Genomic DNA, 20,156 nt, shown 5'->3' on the forward strand with positions numbered 1-20,156 from the left:
TATCCAGCCTATCAGTCCTTGCCAGAGACCTTCGACCTTCTGCCACATTTTGTGTTCGACTACAGAAAGAATTCGGTCCCTGTTACCAGCTAGCGAGACCCACGAGATGTCAAGCTGGATCCACCTTCTCGCCTTCGCCCTCCCCACGATTCGCCTGTTGACCTGGCTCACTTGCTCAGCTAAATCAGCTCCTTTGTCCTCTGTGGCACCTGAAGCTCATGTGGAGGACTTTGGCATCCCTGGGAGCTGAGCAGGAGCTGTTGCCTTAGGTGAGCCATGTGCTCCCATAGTGTGAGGAAGAAGGAGAAGATACTGGAAATGGAGGAGGGAGTCAGCGATTCCTGGCTAGGACCGGCTGGACCATCAACATCTGGGAAATTCACATTAGCTGTGCAGTGCATTTGTTAAATGTCCATCCCCAGGCACAACTTGGCCGAGCACACCTTTGCTGCAAAGCTGGATACCGAGAGGGTTATCCGTGCCACCACCGCCTCCATTCCTGCAGGATCCTTCATTGTCGATCATGAAGCTTTGAGAGTAAGGAATCCACAGAAATATTTGTTCAGTCGTGTAAAAAAAACAAAAACTTTTGAGGCAGTATAAAATGGTCTCTTCTCCCCCAGCCCCCAACCTACTAAGAGTGTTTTTGCAAACAGGAAAACATTGAGTGGTACTAATATTCCCATATCCAATGAGTCACATAGCTTTCATATGGAGCTTTTCTGTGTGAGCTGTATGGTGCCAAACCAGCAATCATTTGTGTCTATGACACATAGTATAAAAGAGCATCCACTAAGCTTGAGCAGAGTCACTCAATTAAGACCTGAGTGACACTATTTGTAAATATATCTAGTGTGAAGCACATAGATCTTTATTTTGGTGACTTTTTTTTTTTTTTTTGAAAAATAGAGAAAACCACAATTCAGGGATTTATATATGTAGCTTGAAGATTCCCACAAGTTTCTGCCAGAGCTAGCAATTTCCTGTCGGTTACCAGGTACCCTGTTAGGACAAACTAAAAGCAATGACTCGTGTTGATGTTGCAGATAAATAGCACCATTATTTGGGGGGAAGTTTTTTGTTTTGTTTTGTTTTGTTTTGTTTTTCAAAAGCAGGCTTTTGAACACCACAGTCTAAATGCCAACGAAAACAGTTCACAGATTGCAGAAATGTCACTGGTTCCAAATCTGAGAAATAAAATGGGCACAATGGTCAGATATGGCTGCCTCTGACCAGTAGTCCCTTCATCCCCTCACAAAGGATGGAGGAGAAGGGGCGGGGGGCGGGGATCCTGAACAGTTATCCCAGCCACAACTCAGGATTCAACACTACCTGAACTGGGAGGAACACCCTACCGGATTGTTCTTGAATGTTGGGGAGTGATAGGTTTTGGAGCCCTGCACTTGCAGGGAGCTTGATTTGATGGCACTATGTTCATAGTTGTGGGGACTACACTCGGGAGGCCCGGCTCAGCCCTGTGAACCAACTGAGGGGGGAATGTGGGTAAAAACTGCAAAGAAATGTTATCTTGGCTCTTGGGTTCCTTTTCTTTCCCTTTTTAGCACTGAAAAAAAAAGTCTGTTCAGGCTATTAAAGCATGCTAATTAGGCTCTTGCCTTTCTTTTTGTTTGCAACTATGACATGAATGAATTGAGGAGTGAGTGTCTCTTGGGAAAGCAGGGTCTCCCTTGTCAGTGTTCCGTAGCGTTCATGCCACCACCATCGTGTCTTGAAGTGGTTCTTCTGCAGGGCACTGAAGAGTCCCGTTTGTTTAGTGTTTGTTCCAATTTGTATGATCTGACCCAGTGAGCAGCGGGGAAGGGTACAAGGAAGGACCCTTAGCTTTGCTTCAAACCAAGAATAGTTAATAGCACCATGGCGTATTTAAATTTTGTTCAAAAGTCTTTATTATATACTCTTTAGCTTGCTTAGATCATGTTAACAGAAAGATCCATTTTTAACTCTGAAAGAAAAGTAACCCAGAGAAACCATTCTCTATTCCCATGCTAGTCTGATATACTTTTAGTTAATTGGCCCTTACCAAATTTCCTTTATATATATATGTATGTATGTATGTATGTATTTGTATTTTACTATGATAGTTGAGAAATTTAGTCTCTTAGTATTCTTTTGTTTGGTTGTTTGGTTGGGTTTTTTGTCTTTTGTTTGTTTGGGTTTTTGTTTTGTTTTGGTTTTTTTTTTTTAGCTGTTTTTGTGCATGATACAAGATAAGATGCCCTGGATGTTTGATTTTGGATGACATGCTATGTTCTTGTCAGTGATGGTTCAGTTGCAGTAAATTGATGAGGACAGGCTGTAAACATGAAGTCAGCACTGTGTAAATCATTAGAGTTCATTCAATTACTGCTCAAGTCTCATCTGGGGGAAGTTCCAAAAATAACTAGCATCTTGTGTTTTTGAGTTTCACAGTGGGGAGGGTACATCATTAAATGGGCATTTTGCACTCGAAAGTCACTTGGTTTGGAGACTGTGTGTAGCATAGCTTTGTTCAACTAAGAAGATACTAAATATGCAGACGTTGCAAGAGCCTTGGAACAGAATTACAGGGGAGTGATATATGTATATGTATGTTTTATTAAACACCCACCTGCACTATCAGTATTGCACTAATGTGGAATTTGAGAGACTATTGCTGATATTGTAATCTGCTCACCATTCCTTAGATTGTTAAAAAAGACAATCTCAGCGATCAAAGGTTTTATAATTTGGTTTGAAATTAGAATTGTCTTGAAGGAGTTGCTAACGTACATGAAGTCATTTGAGTTCTCTTTATTCTCTTCTTGGTCAAGGTTAACAGTTTCTACATGATTGCAAATTCACTTAAGTAATACATTTACAAAGCCATTTTACATGCATTAAAAGAGGGCTACAATGTGTTTTACAAATACTAGCACTTTTTTTTTCCTGTTATGTACCTAGTGTTAGAGGGTCAGAATAATCTTTCTGCTTGGCATCTCTTAAAACCTACCTGCAAGCATAGCAGGCTTATTGCATTTACAGTTCTTTAATACTTGTATAAACTATGCAGAAATTTTTAATAAAGTGTAATATATTTTATAAGCTAATAAGACTGAATGGGTAAAGGTTTTTAGCATGCATTAGTAGACTTGCAGATACTGAAACATTTTGGTAATCTTTCTTACTAAAGATGTGAATGTTTAATGTACCTTCTGTTTCTACCCTGTAGTCCAATGGGAATTCAGTAATGGCATTTTGTCATGTCAAACTGTGAACATAAATTTGTACTGTACAGTCCTCATATACTATATTCAGTATGCAATATATGTATTATATACTTGTTAATAAAACCATCTGAATATTACACATAATCATGTGATTACTATAGGTAGTATTTACCAGGAACAAAGACGTGAGAGGTGTAAAGTTTCAAAGTAAGTCACCGATGAGCAATAATTTTTAATGGTTAGAAAAGGAAGCCCATCTAGCCAGTAATGTCCAGGAAGAGGAAGGCTGAGTTTAAGCCATAGAACTGCAGACATTCATCTGCAAATACATCCAGTGCATTTTAGAGAGCTTTGTTTCTCCATCCTATCCAGAATGCCTCCTTGCTGTGTGTGATGTTCCCAAGGAAGCTCTTCTCAGAAGAGTCTGCCTCTGTAATTCTGCTCCCTTTTCTTATTCACAGCTGATTCTCCAGCTCCATTAGCCCAGCAAAGCAGACTTTTCACTCCAGTGATACTGGATCTTGCTAATCACAGCTAATTCTGGTTAAGAATTAACCAGAGACCACAGATTCATAAAACATCTCACAAAGGGCCCTAGTAGAATTCTTTAAAGGACTCTCAAACTTCCCTCTGAAACTCCCACAAGCCAGGCCTCCCATCATGTGCATTGCTCTTAACATTCTCTCCCAAGCTTCCAGACAACATTCCTCCAATCCCTCATCACTCAATGGTTTTTCCAGCCCCAAGTACAAATGCCACTGTAGTCCACACATTGTCAGGTCTGTCAGAGTAACACCCTACTCCTGATACTAATTTCTGCCATAGAGTTTCTAGTGCTGTGATAAAAACAGCATGACTGTAAGTAGTTTGGAGGGCGGGTTTGGTTTGTTTATGCTCCCATATCCTAGTCACTTCAGTCCTAATCACTGAAGGAAGTCAGGCAGGAACTCAGGCAGGTGAGAACCTGGAGGCAGGAACCTATGCAAGGGAAAAAGGAGTGCTATACATGCTTGCTCCCCCCCATGGCTTATTTAGCCTGCTTTTTTTTAAAAAAAAAATTATTATGTAAGTACACTGTAGCTGTCCTAGAAAACTCCAGAAAAGAGCATCAGATTTCATTACGGATGGTTGTGAGCCACCATGTGGTTGCTGGGATTTGAACTCAGGACCTTTGGAAGAGCAGTCGGCGCTCTTAACTGCTGAGCCATCTCACCAGCCCTCAGCCTGCTTTTTTAATACCATCTAGCACCATCTGCCCAGAGGTAGTACTATCCACAATGAGGTAGCCCTTCCCCCCCCCAACACCGACACCCAACAACCATCAATCAAGAAAATGCCCTACAGATTTGCCTACAAGTAATCTGGTGGGGATGCATTTTCTCAGTTGAGGTACCCTCTTCTCAAATGACTCTAGGTTGTGTCAGGTTGACAAAAACCTAGCCAGCACACTATCAGTGTGTTCTCCAGACTGTTCTTGTGCTAGAGAGCAATTCTTCAATCCAGCAGTGTGGGAGATGGGCTCTAATGGGAAACACTTGAATCATGGGGTCGGGCTCCCCCATAAATTCCTTTCTCATGTGTCGGGGTTAGTTCCTGCAGGGCTAGATTGGTCATCTTGAGAAATTACAATCTGAGGCAATCCTTTGGGTTTTTTCCTATTGCACACAGGTTCATTTCCCTTCCTCTTCCAACTTGGCACCATGTTAAGAGGCTGCACAGTGCCCTCACTTTATCTTGGACTTCCCAGCCTCCAGAACTGAGACTAAATTTTGCTTTTATAAACTATAAACCTAGACCCAAGGATTGTGTTACAGCAACAGAAAATGAAACTAGGACATCTAAAAAATAAAATTATTTATTTGGAGGAAGGAAAGGGAAAATTAAATATGATTATATTATAATCTCAAAAATAAAAGACAAATTTTTGCAAAATACTGTGTGTATGTGTGTGTGTGTGTGCACATACATGACAATGCTCACATGTGGAGGTGCAAGGACAGCTCACAGGAGTTGGTTTTCTCCTTCCACCATGTGGGTCCCTGAGATCAAACTCAGGGCAACTGGGTTTGGTGGCAAGATCCTTTACTCACTGAGCCATCTCACCTGCCCTAAGTTTTTAATCTATAATTAATTAATTAATCCTAATTAATAGGATTCATACCTTAACAGGTCAGGAACAGATAGTAAGAGCTTTATAGAAGTACATAAATCTAAATAAACATGACTTTTCAAGCCTTCAGTGGTCATGAATAAAAACAACAGATGGTTTCTGACTAGGGTTTGGAATCCTTTAAACCTTTTATTTTTTTTTTATTGTGGATGTGGAGACACACAATGTGCAATGGAGAGCTTGTGGAAATCAGAGAACAACTTATGGGAGTTGGGTCTCCTTCCACTATGCAGAGGATAGGACTCAGGCTGTCAGGTTTGTCAGCACTGAGCCACCATGCCAGCCCTAGAGTACTTTTTGCTCAAGACAAAATATAATAACTCTCATCTCTTCCCATTATCCTCACACCAAATGAATTGGTTACTTACATGTCATGGTAGGGATCAAAGCACTTGACTGAGGGGAGGGCAGGTTTCAGTTTCAAGGGTTTCAGTTCGTAGTGATGGGGAAGGCATGACAGTTCATGTCAGTGAAAGCTTGTAGCAGAAGCTCATCACAAGGTGGATGGGAGAAGGGAGCAGGGTAAGCTAGAAGAGGAACTCAGGTATAACCTCCTTCCAACTGGGCTATACTTCCTGAAGATTAAACTGCCTCTCAAAACAATTTGACCAAATTAAAAAAAAAAAAAAAAAAACAAAAAAACACACGTTGAAAACGTAAACCTGTGGAGGACACTTCAGCTTCAGACCACTCATCATCAAAGGCTCATAATACATCTCATAATACATGAGGCATTTAATCGAACTTCTGAGAGGTCTCAGAATCCTAATAGTTTCAACAGTCAGAAAAGCCCAAAATTATCTTTGGAAACTCGGGGAAATTTTAATTGTGAATGCTGTAAAATGAAGAGTTATATGTTTCCATTCTATAATACTTTAAGGGTCTAAAAATCACTGAAAGAAGACCCCAGACTCAGATATTGCAAAAACAAAGAGTGTTTATTCTGCAGAAACAACTAGCATGCTAGGGTCACCATCACTTCAGAATGGCAATTCAAAGACATTCAAACCCCTTTTATAACAGAACTACTTCTGAGATAACAACATACTTTTAAAACTTAGAGCACATTCCGAGAGGTTTTAAAAACCGTTAACTGAAGGTCACAAAGAATGTATATACCACAGGTGCAAAAACAGGAGATAAAATATTGACTGGTTTATCTATACAAAATTTCAAGGACAGCTTAGTTATGGTTTTTAGCTTTCCATGAGCCTGTAAGCTAGTAACAAATGATGGATGTTGAGCAGATAATTATTCCTAGTAGATGTGTATGTAGACATTCTCTGTTATAAACCTCTTATTCAATTTATAACCTTAATTTATGTGCAAACTTGTAGTCAACTTTTTACCATGTGAAGACACACTCAGAAAGTCATACAAGTACTGAGAACAAAGGGCAGGAGGCAGGCCTCCCTCCCCTTTTCTTCCAGAGACTTAGAGAATCACAATGAAAACTGCTTTACCTAGCCCTCCACTGTTTTACTATGAGGTACTAAACCAGAGACAGTGCCCTGAGCTACGGTTCTCGCCGGCAAGAACACACTCAGACAACTGGAATCTTCTGTAGCAAAAGCTTTATTGCTTCTTCAGGAGGGAAGACCCCGACCCCGGAAAATGGGGTCGCTTATATAGCCCTCATCCATGGCGTTTCAGCACCTGATGTGGCATGTCAGCTCCTGATTCATTGCTCGCCCATCACCCCACTACTACGTCCCAAGATGGGCAGTGACTAAGCATGAGTTCACTCTCGCACTTGCACACAAGGCTTGTTTACTAGTTAGGCACACCGGAGGCCAGCGCCATCTTATAATGGTGATTGCTCGTGGCTCGAGATTGCTCGCAGCATGGCTCTCCACAAGACAGTAGCTTCTCCACCTCAGAGCAACCCAGACAGGCAGATCAGCTGCAGAAGCAAAGCACCTTATACTTAGAATGAGTAACAAATGCCCTATGGTCTAGTTGAATGGAGATAAATTGGAGTCTTCCAAACTCCCACCAAAATTGCACATTAAGCTAACTTACGGCATTCTCTATCCCATGCCTCCAAACTCTCTTCATTCATCTTGAAAACCAGTTCCAAAGGCTTAAGAACCTCATGGCCAGGCTTATCACAGCAATGACTGTCTTCTCTGGTAGCATTTTCTTTATTAATTATTGTATTGATTATGGAATTACCTGCTAGGAAAAAAATAATAAGATGAATGGTTTCTTTTGATTTATGATTCCAGAAGGTTTGGGTCTACTGTGACGAGGAAGAAATGCTAGAGTTCATGACAGTAGAAAGGTACTATCCTCACAGTGGACCAGGAAACAGAGAAAGGCTAGAACCAGAAGGCTTGCCTCTGTTGACTCACCTCCACCAGCTAGGCCCTACCTCCTAAAAGTTCAAGAGCCTCTCAAAATACAATTCAAAGAGTTCAAAACATAAGCTTATAATGGGCACTGCAGATTTAAACCATAACAATAAATAAAAGTAAGGTATTACCTTGTTAGATATTAGCAGCTATCTACAGCCCAGACTGCTTCTTACAAAAACATACAATGATATCTGGCTGCCACTTATGAGAGGGCTCCTTTAGAGGCTGCAGAGTTGGGAATATTAGAAGAACATTGAATCCAGTATGCAGAACTCTCTCCACTGTTTTGTTGTTGTGTTTTGTTTTGTTTTCCCCAGAGAATTACTCTGTGCTCTAAGCTGGAATAGTTGACTTCAAGTTCAAGGTGACTGGATGGGACATTTGCTCAGGTTAGTTCAGAAGAGTGGCTAAAGTCTTCCCACTGATTTTCTTTTTCTTTTTCTTTTTCTTTTTCTTTTTCTTTTTCTTTTTCTTTTTCTTTTTCTTTTTCTTTTTCTTTTTCTTTTTCTTTTTCTTTTTCTTTTTCTTTTTCTTTTTCTCTTTCTCTTTCTCTTTCTCTCTCTCTCTCTCTCTCTCTCTCTCTCTCTCTCTCTCTTTCTTTCTTTCTTTCTTTCTTTACCATGCCTGGCCTCATCCACATTCTTATTCTTCTTCTTCCTCTTCTTTTCTTCCTCCTCCTCTTCCCCCTCCTCCTCTTCTTCTTCTTCTTCCTCTCCCCCTCCCCTCCCCTCCTCCTCCTTCTTCTTAATATGTATTCATTTATTTTATGTATGTGAGTATACTGTAGCTAAACAGATGGTTCTGAGCCTTCATGTGGTTGTTGTGGATTGAATTTTTAGGACCTCTACTCGCTCTGCTCAACTCTGTTTACTCAGTCCCTTCTTGCTTCAGCCCAAAGATTCATTTATTATTATACATATGTACACTGTAGTTGATTTCTGACACACCAGAAGAGGTCAGATCTCATTACGGGTGGTTGTGAGCCACCATGTGGTTGCTGGGATTTGAACTCAGAACCTTCAGAAGAGCAGTCAGTGCTCTTACTCACTGAGCCATCTCACCCACCACCACTGAACTTCTTATAGATGTCCAATTCTTAAAGGAAGAATGATATTACAAGATGTATTCCACCCAGGTGAATGATCAGAATGGATACCATTGGAACTTAAACTTTGGTCTATCTTCCTTCCTTCTTTCCTTCCTTTTCCCCATCCCACTCCACCTGCATTTTGTATCCCACAAGCAAGTTCTTGTTGGGATCTGTAATAGTGTCTGGGTTTGGTGGTTGTTTATGGGATGGATTTCTGGATGGTCATCCCTTCAGTCTCTGCTCTGAACTTTGTCTCTGTAACTCTTTCCATGGGTATTTTGTTCCCAATTCTAAGAAGGATCGAAGTATCCACACTTTGATCTTCCTTCTTCTTGAGTTTTATGTGTTTTGCAAATTGTATCTTGGGTATTCTGAGCTTCTGGGCTTGTATCCACCTATCAGTTAGTGCATATCATGTGAGTTCTTTTGTGATTGGGTTACCTCACTTAGTATGATATCCTCCAGATCCATCCATTTGTCTAAGAATTTCATAAATTCATTGTTTTTAATAGCTGAGTAGTACTCCAGTGTGTAAATGTACCACATTTTCTGTATCCACTCCTCTGTTGAGGGACATCTGGGTTCTTTCCAGCTTCTGGTTATTGTAAATAAGGCTGCTATGAACATAGTGGAGCATGTGCCCTTATTACCAGTTGGAGCATCTTACCCCAGAACTCCCTAGGACTAAAACACCAATCAACAAAAACACATGGAGGGACTCATGGCTCTAGCTGCATATGTAGCTGAGGATGGCCTAGTCGGTCATCAATGGAAGGAGAGGCCCTTGGTTCTGTAATGGTTCTATGCCCCAGTATAGGAGAATGTCTGGGCCAGGAAGTGGGAGTGGGTGGGTTGGGGAACAGGGGGAGGGGGGAGAGGATAGGGGATTTTTGGAGTGGAAACTAGGAAAGGGGATAACATTTGAAATGTAAATAAAGAAAATATCTAATAAAATAAAAGAAAGAGAACAGAAGACAGAGGCTAAATAATAATCCACAGAATTTCAATCCATACAAAGCAGGGCATTGTGGGATACTTCTATAATCCTAATGTTCCTAGGGCAAGATGGGAGAAGGGAAGAGCAGTTTCCAGGAACCCACAGGCCAGCTATCCCGGCATAAGCAGCAGCAAAAGAGAAGCTTTGGCTTCTAAGTGGAAGGTGGGGATGGATGCCTGTTTCATGGTATGTATGTGTGCATGTTGTTTAAATAAACAAAATCCCAAATGTTCATATTTTACCAGTGAAGACTCAGGCACCATGCCCAAAAGCCTGCTAGCTCAGAAAGGCAGAGAAAGCACCCGGCTGTCCTTTCTACGCCACCAACTTCACAGCAGGAAAAGCCCCTTCCTTCTCCAGCTATCTTACTGCCCTGGCTTTCAAAGACCCTGCTTTCTGTTTACTTATGTTCACTCCCAGTCAGCTTGGTTGCTTGCTCTGCTTCCTGACCTGGAGTTGGCTTTATTTAGCTCTTGGATAAAAGGTGTATGCTGAGCCACACCACGACAAGGCTTTTTCAGTCAATAGCACAATCTTGGGGTTCATCGTGTGATCAAGTCTCCTGTAACACGTGCACACATACAGTGCCAGATTATGTCCTTTGTACTGTGCGTACTCATTGTATCCAACATTCCTTTCTTCCCTGAGCACTCAGAACCTCCATCAACCCAGTGTCTTGCACGCAAAGAACTCTGATATGGAGTGACTGAGAGTGTGCTTGCAAGCCATGTTAGTCTGCTCCTGAAAACACCATTTCCTGCAAGACTCACATCCTGCTTCATAAGCCAATAGCTGTCCTTAAATACCAAGCTCAGGGAGAGCACAATGTGGGTCATCATCTTGACCCATTCTCCCAACTGTCACTCAAACCAGCTTCTGGTACATCACCATTGGGACCTGCAATAAAATGTATTTATTATTGTTTATGTCATGTGTGTGAGTATTTTGCTTGTATGTTTGTCTGTGCACCATGTGCACGCCTAATACTGAAACAGTAGACTTGAGGACCAACAGTCCAGAGTGGTACCATCCACAATGCACCAAATAAGTTGCTTGTATTCTAAAAGAAAAGTGGGGCAAATGTGCTTCCACCAATCATAGGAACTTGTATGAAAACTGAAGCAATCATGGCACAGTCTTTCATGTGAAGTGGGGGGTCTTTGCTATCAGTTACAGGATTTCTGTTTGGTCTCTTTAGGGAGTGCTTCCCCTCTGGCTTGGATAAAAACGGCTGAGGGTCATCCAAAGTTCAATAAGGCCCCCAACTTGGCCAGTGCAGGCTGTCTGGAGGATATCTTCAGTGGTGGCTGTAGTGGTGCACTGCAGCTGCTGGGGTGTCACCAGAGTGATTGTAAAGTGTCCAAAAGAACTGCCTGCAATGAGGGCAGTTAGGCTGGCTGCTTGCCTAGCAGTCATGTAGTCAAAGCAGCTGGGGCACCAGGGAAGGGTCTGACAGCTGTTAGGGAATCACAGCACTCCAGTCCTCAATGTGTTTGTCTATTTAAAGGAGAAAATAAACATGGAAAGATGCGATTGTACTAAAATCTTATCACTAATGTTAATGGTGACTTAACAGTGCTTAAAGGCTTTCCCAACTCACTTCATTCTGCGATTGTTAGCCTGTCAGGAAACAGAAGAAAACAAGGACATCACAGCAAAGGAGAGCTACAAACTCATGTGCTTGATAAACACAGCAGTAAAACTTCTCAACAAAACATCACCAGGTTAAATTCAATAGCTCATTAAAAAGAGAATTTGCCACGATCGAGTTGGCTGAATCTCCAGGGTGTACAGGGATGGTTCAATGTATGTGTCTTAGTTTCACTTTGTTGCTGTGACAAAGACCATAACCAAAGCCAACTTGGGAAGGGCCTTAGTACTTTTCTATTGCTCTGATAAAATGCTATGAGCAAGGCAACTTATCGAAGGGAGTGCTTATTTAGGCTTATGGTTCCAGAGGAATAGGTATCCATTACCAACACCAGCTGGGAGGTATGGCAGCAGGGAGGCCCGGAGACTGGAGCAGCGGACTGAGTTCACATCTTAAACCACCAGCAGGAACCAAAGAGCAATCTAGCAGTGGTGAGAGACTCGTGAGCCTCAAAGCCCAGCCACCCCCAGTGACATATTTCCCCTAGCAAGCCCACACCTCCAGTCTCCCTAAACAGTGTCAGCAACTGCAAACCAAATATTCAAACAGCCAAGAATATGAAAGACATCTCATTCCAATGATCTTGTTCTACTGATTGTCCCTATACTCTTCAGACACTAGCATCATTTATTTTGTCTACCTTTAAAAGTTCCAAACTCCATAATCACAACACTGTTTAAAAGCATAGTCCCAGGGTCTCCTCCAATGGCTGGGATGACCTGAAGAAAGACACCTAAGTCCTGGTGGCCTGGGGAGCACAGAAGAAAAACACTGTGGAGAAAGGTGAAACCAAAGACTCCACAGTGGTGAGGAACAGGCAGATATGAGGAAGCCATGAGGAGGTCCTGGCCCCAGTTGCTGCCAAGGGTCCTTGAAGTGGAAACGTAAGTGTTCTTGGGAAAGTCAGTTGTGTTGGATGGTGTTCTACTGAGGCAAACATGCAAAGGAGTGTTTTCCTGAAATGGATACAAGCGAAAGAACATTTTGCTGAAGCAGACACAGGAGAAAGGATGTTCTGCTGAAGTATGGTGAAGGAGTCTTGGCTATCAACATGCATGTATTGGTCGGCTTTCCATTGCGTTGAGCTCCATTTGTTGGGACTCTAGAGAGAAATGCACCAAAAAATTTTTGGTGGTGTGCTGTGGCTTCTTGCCACTTCCAAGGACTTGGGCAATTGGCAGAATGATATCAGCTGAGACAGACTCATGTGCTGAGGCAAGACAAGTGTTGAAGCAAGTCCAGTGTAGGACACATGATGTTTGGAGGGAGTATAAATAGGACTCCTTGGACAGTGATGGAGGCAAAGCTTGGTTTGCTTGCATAGTTAAACTATTGTTGATCCCACATCTTCAATGATCTTAGCTTCACTGAGAGAGACACAGCCCAGAACTTTTCTTGACACTCCTGCTGGTCTGAATTCTCCCCTCCTGCTGACTTGTGCTGATTTGGCGGAGGCCTCTCTGTCTCTGCTAGGTGGTGCCACCACTGCTGATTCGTGTTTGCCACCCCGAGTCTACCAAACTGGACTGTTGGTATATCCATGAAGTGTTCTCGAGTGGATCGAGCTGCTCCTGCTGACCCATGAATTGAACTGCTGATTTCCTGAAGACGGGAGTTGCTCCAAAGAACGATCTCTAAACAGGTCCACTTCCCCCATATCTTTCTTTTCCACTCTCTCTGGTGGGTGGTGGCCTAGAAGGGAGTTTAAAGTGTTTAAGAACCATCATTAAAAATAGATTTTGAAAAAATTAAAGTTACAGGTCCTGCTGCAACTGGGATTTGGGTCAGTGTTTGTAGCCTGAGTTATCACCAAAGGGCAAGCAGATGTCCATGGCCTGGGCTGTCACCTGAGGCTATGGAAACTTCCATGTCCCTGCTGTTGTTGGAGCCATACCTGGGTCTGTGGTCCTATGGCAACCAGAGTCCATGTGATTTCTCAGGCTCATGTTACCATCAAAGGCCATGCAGGTGTCCCTGGTCTGTACTGCCACCTGAAGGACTGTGCTGCCACCTGAGCTAGCTCTGTCCCCTCACAAGTCACCACACTTGGGGACAGTAGGCCCTGAACCTTGTCTGGGCAGCTCAGTAGAGTGGGTCCTCGTGGTGAAAGAGCAGGTGAGCCAGCCCTGAGGGCACGAGGGCAGGAGACCTAACCCTGCCCTTTGCAGGCTGTTGCACTGGGTGAGCTAGTCAAGACTGGAGAGCTCACCCTGGTGGTACAGACACAGGAGAGCTGGCAGGCTGACTGACCACTTAGCTACCTCTTAGACTCAGAGCCAGAGCTTCAATTTGGTTCATACTAATATCTATTGCATCTATGAACTGCTGGAGTGAGTGAAGGGGCTAGTCCTGCAGATCCAAAGCTGCAGGGTCTCCATGACACAGGGCGACAGCAGAATATCCAAGACGAAGCCCAGTAGGATCCAGGATTGATAAGCAGCAGAAGCCAGAGGCCTTGAAACAGACAAATGACTCATTGCAATGAACATTAGTAAGTAAAGATGTGTGGACAAAAGGGTGTATACTGTGTTACACTGTGACAATAGAGCTTCCACAACAAGATGTTTTTCTTTGTGTATGTGTTTTTTTAATTCTACCTTATTTTATTTTATTTTGATATGGGAAAGTTGCAAGGATGGAGGGCAGATATAAAAGGACAGGAAGATGAGTGGGATTGGGGTGCATGCCGTGAAATTCACAAAGAATCAATAAAAAGTTTAAAAAAAAGAAAAGTCCAGGACAGCCTCTTCTGAGACTCAAGGTAATCTCTTAATGTGTAACTTCCTATAAAAACAAAAAAGGAAATTACATACTTTCAAAATATAATGGCACACAATATGTATTCCAAACGGAAGAAGTGGGGACTTAGTGAGGAAATACGGGACCAAAGCAAGACTGAAACCAAATAGAGCAAACAGGAAATCCTGTAGCTTTATGTCTGATGGTGAAGGGCTTAGATGGATCCACTCTTCCAGTTTTGCTGCCTGTTGCATACTTCTACTTTGGGAGGACAATCCCATTCCCTGTATGCCCCTCTCCTTGGCAGATGTCTTACAGCCTGGCATCTCTTGCCTTGAAATCTACAACACAAGCTAGGCTTCACTTCCATAGTTTCATGCAATGGCCTCCTGGAGCCTCTTCCCCTCTTAGGGCCTTCACAGATGGACTTCCCTGTCATATACTGCCTGTCTTCAGTGGCTCTCTAAAACCTTGGGGGAAGAGTTTGAAAGAAAGAAAACTAAACTCAAGACTTCAAAGCCCTAGCCAGAAAGTTTATTCAAAGTCCATGACTCATGCAGCTTGCTAGTTAGGAGGGCTTTTTGGGCTTAGAGCAAAGAACAAAGGCTGTAAAGTCATCCCAGGAACCAACTAGCCATAAAGATAGCGAAGACATACAAGAATGTCCGGACTGGCCAGGCGCCTCCCTATCTCCCACCCTTCTGACCTAAGTTAAATGTTAACCAGATGCTCTGCTGTTACCTCGATCTGCATGTACAGTCTGCTGATGTTTAAATGGACCAATCATGTGAAACCGAGCCAATTCCTCCCCCAGCCCCAGACCCTTTTCTATAAAAGCCCCTACCTTTCGAGCCTTGTGGTCGAATCCACTGTCCCCTGCATGAGATACGTTTTGACCTGGAGCTCCACCATTAAACTACCTCGTGCATTCACATCAAGACGGTCTGTTCGTGATTCTTTGGGTGCACGCCAAATGGGGAATTAAGTGGGGGTTTCCCCACTAGGTTCTTTCAAGTTCACAACCTCTTAGCTCTTACATCCTTTATGACCCTAAAACTAACCCCATTTAGAAGCCATGGCCAGCCAAGTTCTACTGCTTGTGGTAGACACTAGCCCACTGGAGCCACACTTTCAGAAGCTATTGTTGCTCCTTTCTAGGAACAAAAAGATCCTTGTGTCTTTTTCTTTCACAAGTTGATAGTTTAGCTGGGTGGGATCTTGCCCACCCAGCAGATCAGGCCCCTCCTTTATCCCTTTATCTTTCTGCACAAGCCTTGGCTACAGCATTGAATTTTCTGATGCTTTTTTCACTTCAAATTACTGTAAATTTTGTATTTCTTTCTGTGCCACTTTAAAATTTTTCATTGTAGATCTGCATAAGAGTGATTACTAATAACCATGTAACAGAGTCAATTTTAGGCTGTCTTGAAATCTTCTCTTCTAAAGAAATTAGTCATTTATTTTTTTAAAAAAAGATTTGTTTGTTTGTTTCATGTGATTACATAGTTGCTGTCTTTAGACACACCAGAAGAGGGCATCAGACACCCATTACAGATGATTGTAAGCTCTATGTGGTTGCTGGGAATTGAAGTCAGGACCTCTGGAAGAACAGTGTTCTCAACTGCTGAGCAAACTCTACAGCCCAATCATTTACTATTAAATGTAGCCTCAAGCAAGTTCTTAGGACAAAGGCAGAAAGCAAAGTTCTTAGGACAAAGGCAGAAAGCAACCACATTCACAGAATGGTCTCTAGCCTAACTGTTGATACTGTTCCCCTCTGAAATTTCTTGGACCTTCACAGACTATACGGTTCTCAACACTACTGTCTTCTGAGCTTCCAATAGAATGTACCTTTAAGTTCCTCTTATAGACTTCAATAATTTCCAAGTCTAAAGTCACAAAGCCACTTTCCTCCCCTGGCTACATAATCAGGTTCTTCAAAGAAGTATTCCCATTCACAGTAACAACATCTGTCTTTGTTTTCTGTTGCTGAGAAAAACCACCACGACTAAGGCAACTCGTATTAGGAAGAGTTTATTTAGGCTCACTGTTCAGGAGGGGTAAGAGTTCATCGACATCACAGCTGGGAAACATGACAGCAGACATTTCACGGAAACCGGAGCAGCAAGCTGGGTAGGTTTAAGATTCTCCACAGGCATTAGGGAAAAGAACAAGAACCACCGAGCTGGGCCTTAAACATCTGAGATGTCTAAGCTCACCACCACAGTGACACACTTCCTCCAACAAGGCCATTTCTACTACAAAAAGACCATAGCTCCTAACAGTGGCATTCCCTAAGGGGCAAGCATTCAAGCACATGAATCTATGGGGGAAATACCCATTCCATTCCCTGGCCCCAGTAGGCTTGTAGCCAGGACATAATGCAGGAATGCCTTTAGTTCAATTTCAAAAGTCCCCATGGTCTACAACAGTCCCAACCCTGTTAATGTCTCTTCTGAGACTCACAGAAATCTCTTAAGTGTAATCTCCTATAAAATCAAAATAAAAAAGGAGATCACATACTCCCAACATACAATGGCACAGGATATACATTACCATTTTATTAGGGAAGAAAGGAAACGGGAAGGAAAGGAAGCATAGTGAGGAGATATTGTACAAAAAAAAAAAAAAAAAAAAAAAGACCCAAAAACCAGTTGAGCAAATGCCAGACTCTGCATCTTCATATCTGATGTCCCAGTGGTTTCATATCTCCAATTCCTTTGTCCTTTGTTGATTACAACACACTTCTTTCTCTTGGGCTGGTTCCAATCCCTGTTTATCAGCTTTCTTCAGCAGGTATCCTATGACTCTGGCATCTCTAACATCTTGGAGTCTCCAAGGCAATCCAGGTTTCACCTTCACAGCTGCACACAGTAGCATCTCTGGACCTCCATGCAGGGACACCCTTAACATACACCTGGCCTCAATGGCTTTCCTTAGTTGCTGAGTGATATTCCATAAGCCCTTTCTTCTATTCATGACTCTAAAGTCAGAACCATGTGGCCGAAGCTGCCAAGATCTGTTGCTTGCTAGGGCAGGAACATGGTCCCTTATTCAGTTACATTTTCATCAGCTTTCTGTGTTTAATGGTTTTCTTCACTACAAGAGTTTGGCTGTCTTTGAATTCACTCTGTAGACCAGTCTGGCCTTGAACTTAGAGATTCACTAGCCTTTGCCTTCTGAGTGCTAGGATTATAGGCATCTACCACCACACTTCAACCTAAGCTGTTCTTTAATTCCTTTTCACAAGGTGGAAGATTAACTGGGTGGGGTCTTACCCTGAGACCACCACTTCCTTTATTCCATTTAACATCAGGCTTCTTTTAAAAAATCTGTTTATCCCCTTAAAAACAGGGTTTAGCTCCATTCCACTTCCTGGTCTCCATTTTCTCCTCAAGTACATCTTGCACTTTCCCTTGTTCAGCTTTCTCTTTTTCATTATAGATCTTTATAAGGGTAAACCCTAATAATCATAGGACAGAGTCAATGCCAGGCTGTTTTGAGATTTCTTTTGCCAACAGAGTTAAAGCAAAACTCTTCAGTTTAGCCACAGGCAGACTTTTCAGGGCAAAAAGCAGCCACATTGTTACCCAAACTACCACAAGAACAGTTTCTAGGCCATATACTAACATTCCTCTCCTCTGAAATCTCTTGAGCTGGGACCCCACAATTCAAATCACCCTCAGTATCACTGTCTTCCATGTTCCTATCAGAATGGCCCATTAAGCCCCACTTAAAGCATTCAGCTGCTTCTCTCATCCAAAGTCTCAAAGTCTACTTTCCGCCAAAGAAAAGCATGACCAAGCCTATTAGAACAAAACCCCAGTTGCTGGTACCAACTTCTGTCTTAGTTAGGGTTTCTATTGCTGAGAAGAGACTCTATGACCACAGCAACTCTTACAAAAGAAAACCATAAAACAGTTTCAGAGGTTTAGCGAATTATTGTCATGGCAGGAAGCATGACAGCATACAGACAGACATAGTGCTACAGAAGAAGCTGGGAGTGCTATATCCTGATCCACAGGCAGCTGGAAAAGAGCTGTGTGCCACTGAGCCTGGGCTCAAGCATCTGAACCTCAAAGCCCACCTGACAGTGACACACTTCCTCCAGCAAGGCCATACCTACTCCAACAAGACCACCCCTCCTAACGGTGTCATTCCCTTTGGGCCAAGCATTCAAACACATGAGTCTATGGGGGCCATACCTATTCAAACCACCACCCAAAGGCACATCTCCTAAGCCTCTCCAAATTGTGTCACCAGTTGGGAAACAGGAATGCAAATGCCTGAGAATTTGTGAGACAAGAACCATATCATTTAACCCACCATTGGGAAAAGGGGCCTTATTTGGTTTATACATCCTGATCACAGTCTTTCATGAAGAAAAATCAGGGAGGGAACTCAAGAAGGAACCTAGAAGCAGGAGCTGAAGCTGAGAACATGGAGGAATGATGCTTAATGGCTTTCTTAGTCTGCTTCCTAATACAATGCAGGACCAATTCTCAACCAGCACTGTCAACAGCAGGCTGGACTCTCCCAAAACAATCATCAATCAACAAAATGCTTCACAGACTTGCCAACAGACCAATCTCATGGAAGTATTTTCTCCATTGAAGATTCCTTTCTTCAGATGACCCTGGTCTGTGTCAAGTTGACAAAAATCTAATCAGCACGATATGCAAATTAACAAATGCTATACATTATATCAACAGAATGATAGAAAAAAAACATATGATCATCTCAATAAAGAAAAAAACCTATTTGGTAAAATTCAATTTATCTGTGTAATAAAAAGCCCTGAGGGCTGGAGAGATGGCTCAGTGGTTAAGAGCATTGACTGCTCTTCCAAAGGTCCTGAGTTCAAATCCCAGCAACCACATGGTGGCTCACAACCATCCGTAATGAGATCTGACGCCCTCTTCTGGTGCATCTGAAGACAGCTACTGTGTACTTAGATATAATAATAAATAAATCTTTAAAGAAAGAAAGGAAGAAAGAAAGAAAGAAAGAAAGAAAGAAAGAAAGAAAGAAAGAAAGAAGTTGTTTTTAAAAAAAGCCCTGAAAAATATTATACATAGAAGGATTGTATGATAACATAAAGAAGACTATTACAAATTTAACTAACAACAAAAGAATGGGAAAAACTGAATGCACTTTCTCTAAGACTGAAGACAAAACAAGAGTGTATATACTCAATATATACTTCTAGTACTCTTATTAATGAATCCTAGAAGCCCTGGAAGGTCATGAGAAAGAAATGAAAAATATTCAACTTGGAAAATGTGGTGGTTTGGGAAAAAAATGGCCTCCCCAGGCTTGTACTACTAGAAGGTACGACATTGTTGGAGTGGGTGTGGCCTTGCTAGAGTGGGTGTGGCCTAGTTGGAGCAAGTATGTCACTGGGGGCAAGCTTTGAGATTTCAAACGCTCAAGGCACACCCAGTGTGGCAATCTCTTCCTGCTGACACGGACTGACATCCAGACACGGACTTCTCAGCTACCTTTCCTGAACCATGCATGACACCATGCTTCCCACCATGATGATAAATCTCTGAATTGTAAGCCAGCCCCAATAAAATGTTTTCCTGTAGAAGAGTTGTTATGGTCATGGTGTCTCTTCACAGCAATAGAAATCCCTAACTAAGACAGAAAGGAAGGGCTAAAATTATCCATGCTTGTAAATAACATAATTTTGTACTTAAAAAAATAATGTGTGAATAGTAACTATACCATCAAAACAGATGTTAAAGTTTATAAACAAATTTAGTAAAATTACACAATAAAAATCAGTATACAAAACACAGAAATGTCCTCTTTTTTATCATATAGTTTTCTGTTCTGTGGCTTCTGCCTGGTTGGTTTGGCCCAAAGTCTAGCTTCTCAATTTCTTTTCAAGCTGACAAGTACTTTTAAATTTTATTTTATTTTATTTTATTTTATTTTATT

This window comes from Mus caroli, unplaced genomic scaffold (assembly GCF_978045245.1).
Source record: "Mus caroli unplaced genomic scaffold, Mus_caroli_1 scaffold_4, whole genome shotgun sequence".
Classification (NCBI taxonomy): Eukaryota; Metazoa; Chordata; class Mammalia; order Rodentia; family Muridae; genus Mus; species Mus caroli.